At 39.0% G+C, this 13950-nt stretch overlaps 1 long non-coding RNA gene across 1 annotated transcript; it reads left to right on the top strand.

The window, feature by feature from the left end:
- The first annotated feature begins 11805 nt into the window (after positions 1–11805).
- LOC149499529 (uncharacterized) lies at positions 11806–12338 on the top strand. Its single transcript, XR_016325673.1, has 2 exons — positions 11806–12003; positions 12154–12338. It is a non-coding gene; the product is annotated as an uncharacterized LOC149499529 (long non-coding RNA).
- Positions 12339–13950: the final 1612 nt, after the last annotated feature.

Genomic DNA, 13950 nt, shown 5'->3' with positions numbered 1-13950 from the left:
CGGATGGAACTCATTTGTATACAGATTATTAGTTTTAGTAAAATTAAGAACATTATAGCTATTTATTCACCACAAAATGTCAATGTCAGTAGATCGGATTATGATAATTTATTTAGCTTCTTTGATCGAAACACTTTGATAGCGGGAGATTTTAATGGGCATCACGCGGCGTGGTCCTATAAAACTGATACTAGGGGTCGTCTCATCGCGGAGGCAAGTATAGATCATAATTTCGTGTACTTAAATGACGGCGAACATACACGATTTGCAATGCATAACGGTGAAGCTGTCTTATCTGCGCCGGATATCACCTTTGCAAGCTCGGATATAGCCCTAGATTTTGACTGGTCTGTAACAAACGAATGTTTTGGTAGCGATCACCGTTTAGTTCTACTAAAGCTGCATGATTTATTTAGTTATGTGCCACCAAGCAGTAAACGAAATATAAAAAGTGCAGACTGGCATTTATATGAACAAGAAGTGGACGCAAACTGTGTGGATTTTGCCTTGAATAATGATTTGCAGGACTGCTACGATAGGCTCCTCGTAGCTATTAACAGCGCGGCTGATAAAGCTATACCCTACACTCGTTTTCCAGAAAACCCGCATTCCAAATTTACTCCAAAAAGTTGGTGAAATCAAGACCTTTCAAAAATCGTCGCTGAAAGACGTTTAGCTTTGAAAAACTTTCGTAAAAACCGTTCTGCCGAAAATTTTGATATTTTACAAAATAAAGTTAGGGAAGCCAGACATATGATTAGAGCAGCTAAAAGGGAGTCATGGCAACGGTTTTGTAATAGCATAGATGCAAAAACTTTATGTACAGACCTGTGGAAAAAGTTAAGGTGGTTAAAAGGTTATCGAGCACCCAAAAAACGAGATTTTTACAAGATGAAGTTGCTGAAAGTTTTCTAGCTAGTCTATTTCCAGATTGTGTTAGTTCTGAGTCCCGGAAAATTAATGGCACCAGTTTAGAATCTCATCCATTTACTTTGTCAGAATTAAATGCTGTACTCAAGAAAAAAGATACATCCGCAGTGTTGGACAATATTGTATATTCTATGATTTTTCATCTACCACCAGACGTTAAGGCTCTATTGTTTTATATATATAATCTGATTTACATTTCCGGTCTTATCCCGAGTCAATGGAGAAACATCAAAATAATAGCAATTCCAAAACAAAATAACAACACATGTAAGTTTCGACCAATATCCCTTCTAAATTGTATATGCAAAATATTTAACTTGATGGTAACTAAAAGACTAGAACATTTTTTTTAAAGTAAAAAACTATTTAATGAACATACACTAGGGTTTCGTCGTGGTTTTTCATGTGTTGATAACTTGTCTCGTTTTGTAATGGATGCTGAAATAGCTCTGACAAACAAAGAATACATGTTGTGTGGTTTTTGTGACATTTCAGACGCCTATAATAATGTTTCAATCGAATGTATTTTTAATTGTTTAGTCAGTTTTGGTTTAGATCCTTATCTATGTGTTTATATTAATGAATTTTTAAAAGAAAGACATCTTTTTTTGTTTCTACAAAATGGTGAATGTTTATCGAGGTTGTGCCTACAAGGCCTTTGTCAGGGTGACCCTATGTCTCCGATACTTTTTAACATTATTACAATAAATTTAAGCAGCAAGCTACCTTTGGTGAGAATAACTCAATATGCTGATGACTTCACCTTTTCTACGTTAACAAGGATATTCAATGCTGTGTTGAAAATATGGAGATCTCTCTCAATGTATTTTCGATGTCTTTACGAGAGGTAGGATTAGATCTTTCATATGCTAAAACTAAGCTTTGTATTCTTACACGGATGTATAAAGGTCCGTCGATAGAAATAAAGATTAATGGTGAACAAATTGATGTTGTTTAATGTACGAAATTGGTATGTGGATTGATAGTAGATTAAACTGGACCAAACATATTGATGAATTAGTAAGTAAGTGTGTGTCATACATAAACATATTTAAATATCTGTGTAATTCTGGTCTGCACCCGTTGCAGCTGAGACGATTGTATGGTGCCCTAGTACAGAGTAGGATAGATTATGGTAACTTTCTCTACGATAGTGCGAGTACAGGAGTCCTCAGGAAGGTAGAATTGATTCAAAACCAAGGCTTACGTGCTTGTGGTGGCTTCATACGGACAACTCCAATTCATGTGATGCAATCAGAATTAAGTATACTGCCATTAAGGTTTAGAAGGCAATATCTTTGTCATAAATATATGTTGAAGGTTTGGTCCAGGTCAAATGATTATCTAAGTTCGCGTATAGCTACTTTTCTTGATTTGTTATTAAATGGTGCCCGATATTGGCGAAGAACCGGTAGTGTTTTACTGGTTGATACATATAAAAAAGTTAGAGAGTTTGAAGTTTCCCAAAATCAGACACCGCTACAGTATCAGTTACCCTTTCTTATTACGAGGCTGCCCTTGTACAATATCATTTGTATAGATATTAAATCAATAACAACCACTAAAAAGCAAACCATTGAGTATGATTACAATAATGCGTTTGCATCAATGTTAGAAAATGAATTTCATGATTTTGTTCAAATATACACAGACGCCTCAAAGGATAAAGTAAATGCGGGTTGCTCCTTTTTTCATCACAGTAGATCATTTAACGCTAAGTTCAAGATTGATAATAAACATATTCCTATTATGGGACTGGAGTTGCTTGCAATATTGAAGTCAATCTCTTATGCGGAATCATGCGGATATAGAAAATTTGTGATATTTACTGATTCGGCGTCTTCTCTGCATCATTTGTTAAGCTGTGGAAAGGGCACTTTTGGGAGACTGGAGGCTTACTCCATTATAAAATGTATTTGGTATTTAATAGATAATGGTGTTCAAGTCAGGTTACAATGGGTCCCTTCGCATGTGGGGATCCCCGGCAACGAGGTGGCTGACGCTGCAGCCAGGTCGGCCTTAACCAATGGTGCAGAGCTAAAGATCCAACCGTGTCATTTTGATTACTTAGCACAGGTTCGCGAAAGTATATATAAATTATGGAAATCAGCATTTTGTCAAACCTCAAGAGAGAAGGGTATCTGGTACGGTACTATTGTTAGGGAGCCACCTCGTGTGCCGTGGTTTTCCGCATGTAGGTGGAGTAAAAGAGAGCTGATCCTCTGTATGAGGATTCGTTCTGGACATGTTCCCTTGGGTGCATTTAGGTTTCTAATGCGATTACAAGACAGTCCCAACTGTGCCACGTGCCACAATGTCAAAGAGGATCTCTACCACCGCCTAATGGAATGTGTCCAGAACGAACCGGAAAGAGCAGAACTGCTGCAAAATACGGGTCTTTCTAGGTATGAATTGTTCTTCTTTTTGCATAATATTTTTGTATCAGGTTTTAAATGTGATTATAGTGATAGAGTTATGAGTTTTTTAGTTTGTTCTTTCTTGAAAGATGTAAATTAAGCGATATAGTTATTTTAAGTGTTTTTGGTTCAGTTTTATGTTTCACTGTGTTTAAATATGTTATTTTTTTGTTTTGTTTATATAATAGCCGACTTAACCTAATAGGTGTATGGCTCTAATAAAGAATTAAAAAAAAAAAAAAAAACATGGGTGTGCCGGATAGTCTCGTGCTCATCATACGGGACTTCTTGTCGAAACGCTCTTTTCGATATCAAGTCGAGGGAACCCGCTCCTCCCCGCGACCTCTCACGGCTGGAGTCCCGCAAGGCTCTGTCCTCTCGGCCCTCCTATTTAGCTTATTTAGCTTATTCGTCAACGATATTCCCCGGTCGCCGCTGACCCAGTTAGCTTTATTCGCCGACGACACGACGGTTTACTATTCGAGTAGAAATAAGTCCCTTATTGCGAAGAAGCTTCAGAGCGCAGCCGTAGCCCTAGGACAGTGGTACCGAAAATGGCGCATAGACATCAAACCAGCGAAAAGCACCGCAGTGTTATTTCAAAGGGGAAACTCACCGCTTATTTCCTCACGCATTAGGAGGAGAAATATCACACCCCCTGTTGGCGACAGCGGCGTCGTCCCACAATTATAGAATAAGTTGAATAGAATTTATAATAGATTTATGTAGATACGTATATAACTAGTCAGGTCATAAGTATTGTCACACAGTAAAAACTTTTCTTTTAGAATGCTGGCCACAAAAAAGTTTATTGAATTCGAATTTCGAATTGTTCATGAAAATAAAAATGTATACTTTTAGAATTTTACTCATTTTTAAATATGGAGTGGACGCTTAAAAAGACCGTGTTGCAGTTATTGCGTTGCATCGTTGCGGTTACGCGCCAATTCAAATTTTTAACATACTGAAAAATAACCATATATAAATAAAATAATAACTAAATATAACCAAAAGATTCGTTTATCGTACCATCAAACGATATAATGAAGACTCTAATGTAGATGACAGGTCAAGAAGTGGTCGCCCTCGGTCTGTTAGGACTCCAGCAGTGATAAAAGCTGTGAAGGCGCGAATTCAAAGAAATCCCAAACGTAAGCAGAAACTGTTGGCCCTTCAGATGGGGTTAAGCAGAACCACGGTGAAAAGGGTGTTAAATGAAGACTTAGGGCTTCGGGCATATCGAAGAAAAACAGGACATCGTTTGAATGCTCGTCTAATGGACCTGAGACTGAAGAGATGCCGCGCTTTGTTGAAGCGGTACGCGAGAAAAAAATATCGGGAAATTCTTTTTTCGGATGAAAATTTTTTTACCGTAGAAGAGAGCTACAACAAACAAAATGATAAGGTGTACGCACACAGTAGTGAAGAAGCGAGCAACCGTATTCCGCGTGTCCAACGAGGTCATTTTCCATCCTCGCTCATGGTATGGTTGGAAGTTTCTTATTGGGGCTTAACAGAGGTACATTTTTGTGAGAAAGGTGTAAAAACGAATGCAGTTGTGTATCAAAATACTGTCCTGACGAACCTTGTGGAGCCTGTTTCTCATACCATGTTCAATAACAGGCACTGGGTATTCCAACAACATTCGGCGCCAGCTCACAGAGCGAAGAGCACACAAGACTGGCTGGCGGCGCGTGAAATCGACTTCATCCGGCACGAAGACTGGCCCTCCTCCAGTCCAGATTTGAATCCATTAGATTACAAGATATGACAACACTTGGAGGAAAAGGCGTGCTCAAAGCCTCATCCCAATTTGGAGTCACTCAAGACATCCTTGATTAAGGCAGCCGCCGATATTGACATGGACCTCGTTCGTGCTGCGATAGACGACTGGCCGCGCAGATTGAAGGCCTGTATTCAAAATCACGGAGGTCATTTTGAATAAACTTTAGTGTCATAAGAATCTATGTTTTATTAAATTCATTTTGGTATATGAATGGTTACATAATGAATAAACTTGTTTCAATTATTTTACATTAAACATGTGACAGAATTTATGACCTGACTAGGTATAATAATTTTTTTTTTGTTATAATTCTAGGCAGTGGCTTGGCTCCGCCCCTGGCATTTCGGAAGTCCATGGGCGACGGTAACCACTCACCATCAGGTGGGCCGTATACTCGTCTGTCTACAAAGGCAATAAAAAAAAAACAAATAATAATTATAATATATAAGTCCCTCACCTCGCCAGAGACAAAGCAGAGTGGAAATCTTTGGAGGAGGCCTTTACCTGAGAGGGGTCCATACACATATATTATATAAACTAAATTTACAACAAAAAAAGGCTTAATAATAATAATAAGTCCCTCACAAGGCTAACTACGTCCGGCTACAACATCTATGCCACGTGAAGGGTGGAACATCACAGCTTAAAGCAAAGATTTAATGATGGCCAACAGAGCATTAGCGTCACTTGCAGTATAGAGAGACAATGAAATAATATGATGTTATAAAAACTTAAAATAAATAACACAGATTTCGTAGGATAGCCCACACACCGTACGCAATCAAGTTGTAACAAGTTTCTGCAGAACATGATCGATGATAGTTAAAAAAATAGAGAAATTTTACCTTAATTACATTGCACCAGAAATTATTTTAAACATTAGAAAAAAAAACTACCATGCAGAGTTTTAAAATATTACACATACGTAAACTAACACAAATTGAGGTTTTCTTTACTTTCATTCTTGTTTTTAACATAAGGGCATTTTACAGCATTTTCCTAGCATTTTATAAGAAATTACTGATAGAAATGCGTATATGATTATTGTTCAAAAACTTGTCTTACATTATTATTTTTTACCATTTACCCATTACCGTCCAATGTCAAATAGTATAGTAAGCCTAAACAGCTCACTTATTGTAAACATTGTTTACAATTTAATATCTATATAATAATAGATTGGGGAAAAAGTTTCTTCGCATATTTTAAGAAAATTCATAACATTTTTTTAATAGAGTTTATTCACATTTAACTAAAGTATGTCGGTACCATTTTGTTCGATAACTTTTTGCCATCTTGTAGGTAGGGACATGATCCCATTGCTATAGAAATTTGGGGGCTTCTGATCAAAATACCACGACAATTGGTTTTGGCAGTCCTCTCGTGATGTTAACCTGACACTGCCTAAAGAATTCTGAAGAGACCGAAACAGGTAGAAATCTGAAGGTGCAAGGTCAGGACTGTACGGCGGATGCATTAACACCTCCCAGCCAAGTTCTCTTAATTTTTGCTGAGTGGCTAAAGATGTGTGAGGTCTAGCGTTATCGTGATGAAAAACCACACCCCTCCTGTTGATTAATTCCGGCCGCTTTCTCTCAACTTCTTGCTTTAATCTCATCAGTTGTTCGCAGTAGAGTTCAGAATCGATGGTCCTGCCTGGTGGTAACAGCTCATAATGTACAATGCCCTTCCAATTCCACCACACACACAGCATTACCTTGTTGCGAGTTAACCCGGGTTTCGCCAGACTCTGTGAAGCCTGACCGGCCTTTGACCACAACCTTTCTCGTACGTTCTTGTCGTACGTGATCCACTTTTCATCACCAGTTATCAGCTTCTTCAAAAATGGTTCGGTTTCGTTACGTCGTAATAAAGAATCACAAATGAGTACACGGTTCATTAGATTTCTTTCAGTGAGCTTTTTTGTGTACCCAGTTTTTTTCTTCATTAGATTCACTCATCTTGACAGTACGAAAAAAAATAAAAATCACACATCTTCCTAATTTTAATTTGGAATTATCTATTATCTTCTTTCGAATTTAAACTTTTAATGATACCAAAACCTGCCAGATAGCCAGTATAGCCAAAGAGATTTTATTACAAGTTCATACATTTTTAAGCTATTGCATAGCTTTTATCGCTGGCCTTGAGCGCGGCGACGAAATCATGAAATTCCGTAACGAAAAAAACCTAACTTCCCTTACTCCGCCTACCATGTAGCTCGCGTTCAACACATTCACACGTTGCGCTTGTGTAGTGTTTGTGAATAAGCGCGTGGCGTGACGTCACACTGCATGCGCATCATGAAAAATCTGCCCATCTCTCTCTCGCGCGGTTTAGCTTATGAGTGTGAAGGGGACAGTTAAGGTTTTGCCTTTATTAGGGTTTAATATAGCGTGGTCTTGTTTTATTATTGTTTTAATATTAAATTATCATTGTCTAATTATAATGTCATAAGTTGATAAAAAATGCTATGCAATAGCTTTACCGCCGCAGTTCCCGAGTGCCACTCGTTTTACCAGATGGTGCACTCGCAGAAGTCGAGTATCGATGCCAGAACACTCGGCAACGACAAGTTGTTTCCTATTTTTGCGACGAGGACACACCGCCACCCCTCCCATGCGGGGCAGGCGACAAGCGTATGCTCTGCCGTGTCCAAGTCGCAACCACAATGGTGGCACTCTGCCGTCGGCTTGGCTCCGATCCGGTGCAGGAACTCACCGAAGCAACCATGCCCAGTGAGTACCTGCGTGAGCCGGAAAGTGAGGCGTCCTCTGTCACGATTCGCCCAATTCACAAGAACCGGGCGAATCGCCTCGACGGTCCTACGACCAGCCGAAGGATCGGCCAGCCGAAGGATCGGCCAGCCGCCTGGACCATGACTCCAGCATGGACCGCCGAGATTGGGTCCTCCGCGCTCTGACCACACTGGGGCTGGGACGCGCCACGTCTCGGGCACGAAGGTTAGCCCGCCACTGATAGTCAGCGGAAGGCACCTCCGCGTCCAGGACCCAAGGCGGCGTCCCAGCCAGTACACACGCCACCTCGAAAGAGATGGTGCGATAACCACGGATGATCCTGACCGCGATGGTGCGTTGCGGCCGTTGCAGCAACTTCGCTACCCCCACGGCCAGTGACTGGCCCCACACCGGCGCCTCGTATAAGGCCATTGACCGCACCACCCCCGTATAGAGACGGCGCGTCACCTGGTCAGGCCCCCCGATTTTGGGAAGAAGCCGGCTTAACGCGCCGGCCACCCCCAACAAACGAGGGACCAGGTTCTGAAAGTAAACACGGAAGGTCACGTGTGGATGGTGTGTGGTGGAAGGAGTGTCACGCCGAGGCCCAATCTCCTGATTTTGCCGACGACATGCGCCACCCCAGCGGTGGCAAGACGAGCAAACTCAGCGAAACCCCCCCCCCCCACGGGACACGACCAGCGTGTCGTCTGCGTAACAGATTACGCTTAGGCCCGGGTGGAGGGCACCTCTCAGTACCCAGTCATACCCGATATTCCACAAAAGGGGGCCGAGCACCGACCCCTGTGGAACACCGCGCACGACCGGGAACCTGTGCACGATCCCACCGTGTCCAGTACACGTGACCGATCTGTCCTCCAAGTAGGAAACCACCATTCGGCGAAGGTAGGGGAGCACTCCGTGTCTTACCAGGGGCATTTTTTTAAATAAAAGAACACTTATTGCGGCATAACTATAATAGTTAGACATATACTGTCGCGACACTTTTTGTAAATAATAATGTTTTTTAAAAAGTCGTAGTACATCATTTTATTCTATCATCAATAGATTTCGTAGGGCACGCGACGTAAAGAATATTTTAGGTAATTTTTTTTACACCTTGGGTTAAATTATTGGAGTTGTAGTAAGGATATCTAATTTTTTTTCAAAAAATATTATAGCCTATGTCACTCGGGAATAGTGAAGCTTCCAAACAGTGAAAGAATTTTTCAAATCGGTTTAGTAGTTTCGGAGCCTATTGAATACAAACAAACAAACAAAAAAAACAGATATAGATATTAATTATTACAAATAATAAAAACGCTGACTTAGGCGGCGGTTTTTATTTGGAATAGTTCTAAATTATATACTAAAATTCTATGAAAAATTACCCATATTTATCTATAATACGAAATGATATTAATTTATTTTTCGTAGTTTCCTTCCTTCTTGCGTCGATAATCCTCAGTGCTGAGGGTCGTGGCCTCCTCTAATAACTTTCTCCTGCATCATCTTGCGCCATTCCTGCCTGTCCTCGGCTGTGTGGATAGCAACGTGGACTGAGGTATTGAGAGTGGAGCGTATTTGGTCCAAACAGCGCATTGGATTTCTGCCTCTGTGCCTTCTCCCGCATACCTTGCCTGTTGCCAGCAGCTTTTCCAGATTGTCACCTCACTTTCTGGCGATATGTCCAAAGATCTCGAAACTCCTCCTCGCGCATATAGTGCTGAGGCGCATTGGAATCTTGAGCTCGGTAAGAATGGATTCGTTGGTTCTGTGTTCAGTCCAACGAATCCCGAGCATTTTCCTCCAGCACCACATCTCAAACGCGTCGATGCGTTGGCGGTCGGCTTTCTTGAGGGTCCAAGTTTCTGCGCCGTAGAAAAAATGGAAAAGACGAGGGAGGTGATGAGCTGCTTTTTGGTATTTCTCGAGATGTTTCTGTCCGCCTAAACACGGTCCATTTGGGACATAGCTCTCTTTGCCATACTGATTCGCCTTCTGAGGTCCTTTTCGGAGGATCCATTACTAGCTATGACGGAGCCCAGATAAATGAAATCCTCTACGACTTCCAGGTTTAGCTTATTCGTAGCTTAATAAGTTAGTAGTATTATTTACTAGTCGAAATATAAATTTTTAATTATCTTATGATGAGAATCTTATATTAATGAGAAAGATATTCAACAAAAATAGTTTCGTTCTAATAAATTAGCATAGTAATAGTACAGTGAACTAGCAATTTATTTTGGTAATTCTGAATTTAAACAAACATATTGATGAGAAGAATTCATTTTTACTTTGCAAATTTGTAAATACACGCTCTGTAGCAATGTACGGACATATAATAATATGAAGAAATAATAATAGCATCTACAAATACATATGTACTACGTGGTACTACATTTATTAAAATTAATACAACATTTATTAATTAAATTAATGAAATTGTGGTTTTAAAGTTTTAGGGGTGTATAAAAAATGGGGGGCGCTGAAAAATAATTGATTTTCAGAGGGGGCGGTAAAAGAAATAAGTTTGATAATCACTGATCTACAACGACTACAAATAATAGTGTAAGCGATGACAGAAGACGAAAGTGCTCAACGTAAGAACTAAAAGAATAAATGTTTTGTTATTTAAAGTCAGATCAGAAGGACCAGGATACATAGGTAGATTACATCAACTTTTTACAGAGAGCAACCCCAATAATCCTAAAATAACATTTATTATTATATAATTAGCTGTATCTGTATATCAGTCAGTCAAGTTAATTATTAGTGCCCGATGTGTGATATCGTTAAGTTCTAAATTTTAACTGTGTCCAATCTCTATAGATTCATATTTTTTTTATCTCCACTAACAAGTATAATATATTGTAATATTGTTTAGAATTAGAATTTGTATGTCATGTTAATTGAAAATTTATTTGTATTTGTATTGTGGAGTAAATAAATGCAATTATTATTATTATTATTAATTATAAATAAGTAATTCATTATAGGGTTCCAATAATTCCGTCAATGGCGAATTTGTTACTTATTGTTGGAATACCCTCCGTGGATTGTCCAGTTACGTCCCGGAATCTGATATTAACTTATGACAAGGACAACTGGAGTGTCCTCGTTTTACCTGCAATAAATATCATTGTACGAAGACTTGTGGAACACATAGAACTTCTTCACGCGGGGCACAATATTATGCTCACAACTCTAAGGAAGCACTTTTGAATTATTCGTATACGTAAATTGGTAAAATCAGTCATAGATAAATTTATGATATGTAAAAGACACAAAGCGAAACCTACTCAAGTATCTACGGCGCCATTACCTGTTGAAAGAATCCAATCGACCGCACCCTTCGAAGTAACAGGAGTAGGTCTTGCTGGTCTAATATATCTACGATGCGATATAAAGAGTTGGATTGTGATATACACATGTGCTGTATATCGCCCCATACAATTAGAACTGACACAATCACTGTCAACAGATGACTTCATCAGAACATTTCGCAGATTCATTGCCAGACGAGGCTGTGCTAGACTAATGATATCAGACAATGGCACTAACCTAATAGGAACAAAGAATCTGCTGTCTACAATCGACTGGGACGAAGTATCACGCGTATCTACAATAATGGCGCATAAAATAGAAGCTGAACGTGCTAGCAGCGCCCTGGTTGGGCAGATTTTTTTTATGCGCATGATTAGGATAATCAAAAATATATTTTTTTATTGCTGGACGAGCTCACAACCCACCTGGTGTTAAGTGGTTACTGGTGCCCATAAACATCTACAACGTAAATGCGCCACCCACCTTGAGACATAAGTTCCAAGGTCTAAGGTATAGTTACAACGGCTGCCCCACCCTTCAAACCGAAACGCATTACTGCTTCACGGCAGAAATAGGCAGGGTGGTGGTACCTACCCGCGCGGACTCTCAAGAGGTCCTACCACCAGTAAATTAATGCAACGTGTTTTAGGTATGTCTTCTGTCTCATATGAAGAAATGGAAACTCTACTGTGTGACTGATGCCGTGGTGAATGACAGACCACTCACATATTTGGATGCCAACAATACTAACTCAATGGAGCCGTTATGACCTTCATGCTTTTTACAAGATTTGCCGCAGTCACAGGTAACAGATTTTGATATCTTAGATGCCTCCAGCATGAATCAACGATTATGTTATCCTCAGAAACTACGAGAAGAATTTCGTACATGTTTTAAGAATTTTGCATAGTTATAAATCCAAGCAGCACAATATTTGATAATAAATGTGTTACAGAGCCAGCCAACAATATGAAAGAGGCAGTGTAGGCAACAAGACTGGGGAGGGTAATTAAAATACCAAGTAAGTATAAAATATAATTTCATTTTATTTAATAAAATATGTAGATGTACACTTTATTTCAGCTCTCCAGATTCAAACTTTCTTTATTATTTAAATAAAACTCATTTTGTTATCTGTGTGTTATATTGATTTTGATAAAACTATCTAAATAATAATTAAAATTGATTTAATTCTAGTTTTGTTGTAGATGAAAAAAAAAGATGACTTATGATAAGTGAATTATATGTTTGTCAGATGCTAATTAAAAGAACTATAATGCGCTTGTGTTTTGTAAAAAAAGACGCGCCTACAATTTATTAATTCGTGATTTTGTTTAAATGTGTTAGGTAAATTAATAAGTTTCTCAGTAGCTATAGTAAAATACTATTAATGTATTTGCAAAAGATGTATATTGATTTTGTTATTGTTAATTTACATAGTTATAAGTAAATGACCTTTCTGATATGCTAATTAGAATAATAAGACTGTAAGGGATGAAAATTTGTAATGTTTGAACAATTTGAAACACATTTTAAATTTTTATGTTCGTTGGCATACTTGTGTGTAATTCATTGTATAACTAAATAAGCTGAGAGTGCGTTCCAAATAACCCTACATGCATACTTTGTAATTTGATTTTTTCTTTTTTCTTGGTGTGGAGGATGTTAAGAAATGACAATCGAACATCACATGAGATGTCACTGCCAATGTTGTGGCAAATGTCATTGTCATATTCATGAGTGAACGCTCTGAGTAAGATTATAGTCTTTTTTTTCTGCTTCCATGTTCTGTTGTTGATCGCGGATTGAACTTACGAAAGATGTAAAAATAACCTTACATAGAATTAATTGTAATTATTTAAGAAAAAAAGACGAAATAATGAGATCCAGTTATAACTGTGGGCTTATCCCACATGACATGCACACACATTTACTCTACAATATAATATTTATATAATATATTTATTTAATATAATTATTAATACACACAGAGTATACATTCACACATATAACATAATATCTATTAATATATTATTACTACATTACATATAAAACAGACATACACACACGACAATTTATCGTGCCGCGTCAATCAGCTGGTCGCCCGTTCGTTCGCGCTGTGGACACGCGCGCTTGGACGGAATGTCGCGGGTAGATCGACAAAGCACTCCTGCGCAGCTGATCGCGGCTAGCCACGCCCCCAGTCGAAACCTACCTCGAGACTAAACGCACGTCGCTATCGCTTATTGTATATTGTTTATTGTTTTCGAAGCTTTTACCTCAATTGTGATAACGCGCTTTCTTTGTATTTATCGTTACTGTATTGTCGTGTAAAGTGTCTTCTGTGTACCACCTATAAACTGTATCTCTTCTGTGCTCGTAACCTTCAATTCTTCATAAATATAATAATATAGACTGTGTTGTATTTTCGTGTGGACTCAGTGTTAGTTGAATAAACATTTAATTAGTGTGCAAGGTGTTATATTTGACTTATTATCCTAACACCGACGGCGCCTAATCAGGTACCTTTTCTCCATAACACACACACCGCCGTAGACCCATACAAACCACATCTATAGCGGAGACCACAATTCTCGTCTATATAACGATAGCCAGATTTTCATTATATGAAATACATTTAAATATATCTGTACCGTGCAACATTCGGTTGCACTCGGGCGTCATCGGTCGCGATCGGAGTTCCCGAACGCGCAGGTTTCCCGTGACGTCATTCTACGAGGTTGGCGCGCGT

Source organism: Bombyx mandarina, chromosome A1 (assembly GCF_030267445.1).
Source record: "Bombyx mandarina strain Sakado chromosome A1, ASM3026744v2".
NCBI lineage: Eukaryota > Metazoa > Arthropoda > Insecta > Lepidoptera > Bombycidae > Bombyx > Bombyx mandarina.
This window is presented reverse-complemented; position numbering and strand designations above follow the sequence as displayed.